Source organism: Galeopterus variegatus, unplaced genomic scaffold, assembly GCF_000696425.1.
Source record: "Galeopterus variegatus unplaced genomic scaffold, G_variegatus-3.0.2 Scaffold2531, whole genome shotgun sequence".
NCBI classification, from domain to species: Eukaryota; Metazoa; Chordata; class Mammalia; order Dermoptera; family Cynocephalidae; genus Galeopterus; species Galeopterus variegatus.
In genome coordinates this window covers 134,863-136,977 of record NW_007728642.1, presented here as the reverse complement: position 1 = coordinate 136,977, position 2,115 = coordinate 134,863, and the positions used below count along the sequence as shown (strand labels likewise).

At 36.5% G+C, this 2,115-nt stretch overlaps 1 non-coding gene across 1 annotated transcript; it reads left to right on the top strand.

Moving 5' to 3' along the window:
- The first annotated feature begins 551 nt into the window (after positions 1-551).
- TRNAS-GGA lies at positions 552-625 on the top strand. Its single transcript has one exon. It is a non-coding gene; the product is annotated as a tRNA-Ser (tRNA).
- Positions 626-2,115: the final 1,490 nt, after the last annotated feature.

The window sequence follows — 2,115 nt, the reverse complement described above, 5'->3', positions numbered from 1 at the left end:
AAACGTGTTTCGGTGTTTATGCTGTGGCATTGTATAAACAATAAATAATTAATAGGATTTTGAAATTTGTTCCAGACATATAAAATACTGCAGATACTAAAAAATAGTATGTAAAAACAAAAAAAGAAGAAAAAGTTGGAGATTTCAACAGTGTGATTTCTTATTTTTAAGATAGCATCAAAATGTGCTTTAGTTTTTCCCTGCAACAATAGTTCAAAAACTTTACCTGCCCCAGAATTATCTGAAGGCTTATTGAAACACAGATTTGCTGGGGTCAGCCTGTGGCTCACTTGGGAGAGTATGGTGCTGCCATGGGTTAAGATCACCTTACTGGTCAACTTCAAAAAAAAAAAAAAAAAACAGGAAAAAAGACACAGATTTCTGAGCTCAGTTTTCAAGTCCAGAGGTCTGGAGTGCAGGCCAGTCTTGTATTTCTGACAAGTTCTCTGGTGATGCTGATGCTGTTGCTATGGGGACCACACATTGAGATGCCCTGATTTATAATACTGAGTAGATTCTAACATGCAGAATTTGTTTAAAATTATAGGGCTGGCCAGTTAGCTCAGTTGGTTAGAGCGTAGTGCTGGAAACACCATGGTCCAGGGTTCAATCCCTGTACTGGCCAGCCACCAAAAATAAATAAATAAAATTACACATGTAAGATTTACAAAGAGATAAGTAATAATTCAGTTAATATACTTGACACTGAAGAATTAATTATTACAATGCAGTTCTCTATATATCTTTCCAAGATCCTATAGTGGAAATCATTATCCTTCATGTTTAATTATTATTCTTTATGGTTTGCAAAGAACTACTTTCAAATCAACAAGAAACAGGAAATCTAAAAGAAAATAGGCAAAAGATATGAATAGGCATTCTTCAGAAGAAACCCAAAAGGTCAGCATATTCAAACTCATTAATAATCAGAGGAATACACGTTTTTTAAAAAAGCTATGAAATAAACTTTCATATCCATTGATGGGCAAAATTAGGAAACTGGATAATGCCAATGATTGAAGGGTTTGGGGAGATACAGGAATGTTCATGCCTGTTGGTAGAAAGGTACATTGATGAAGCCTTCTAGGGAGCAATCTAGAGGGTCCTGGTCAAATCGATATAAACATACACTATGCTCCTGCAGTTTAGATCCTGCATATCCATCCCTAAGAAATTTCACACATCCGAAAGGAGACATGCTTGAAAATGATGGTGGAAGTATGAGGCAATTTGGCAATCATGACCGGAGAGTGCATAAACAAAATGTGGTGGAAGCACTTACTCCTTGAACTATCGACAAGCCAGCTGTTACAAAAAGCAGGAGACTTGATGTACATGGAAACATAGATGGATCTTAAAATCCAGTTCTGGGCTTAAAAAAAGTTAGACACAAAAGAGGTTTCTATCACATGCCATTTATGTAAGTTAAAATAGATGCACACAAAACAAGGGGGCACATCAAACACATTAGAGTGGCTGTGGGAGGAGGACAACTTAATAACAAGAAATGGGGATAAAAGGAAATAAAAAAGAAACAAATCAACAGGGTGAATAGTGTGCCACAAACAGAGTATAATTAACCCAACCTGAGTTCTATATAGTTTAAAAGAAATCTATATCTCATCGTGGTATTAACCTAGAAAAAACACATTAGAGAAAAATATCTCCAAATATGTTGAGTTTATTCAGGAACAGAAAAGAGGATTATAATCCAGAACGCATACCATGGCAAGCCACGAATATGTTTGATGAGGGAAGGGTAAGAGAAAGTCTTTATTGTCAAAAAGAGGGGTCACATAAACAAACTCCTTGAAAACAGTTAATAGGTTTCAAAAGCTCAGAGATAGATTTGTGGTCAGTTCATTGGTTCAGATGGTCAGTTCATTGGTTCAGATGCCATTACCGGGCAGTTTCTTCTCAGAGCATCTTATCTGAATTACTGCAGTTCTAAAGAATGTCTAGTGATAAACTTTGTCACAGAAATCTGTGCGTACATGCAAAGCAGGAGATGGATGAAGGATGTGAAAGCATTTCTATGGGTTTTATTTATTTATTTAGGTGGCTGGCTGGCTCAGGTATCAGAACCCTTGACCTTGGTGTTATAACACAGTGCCC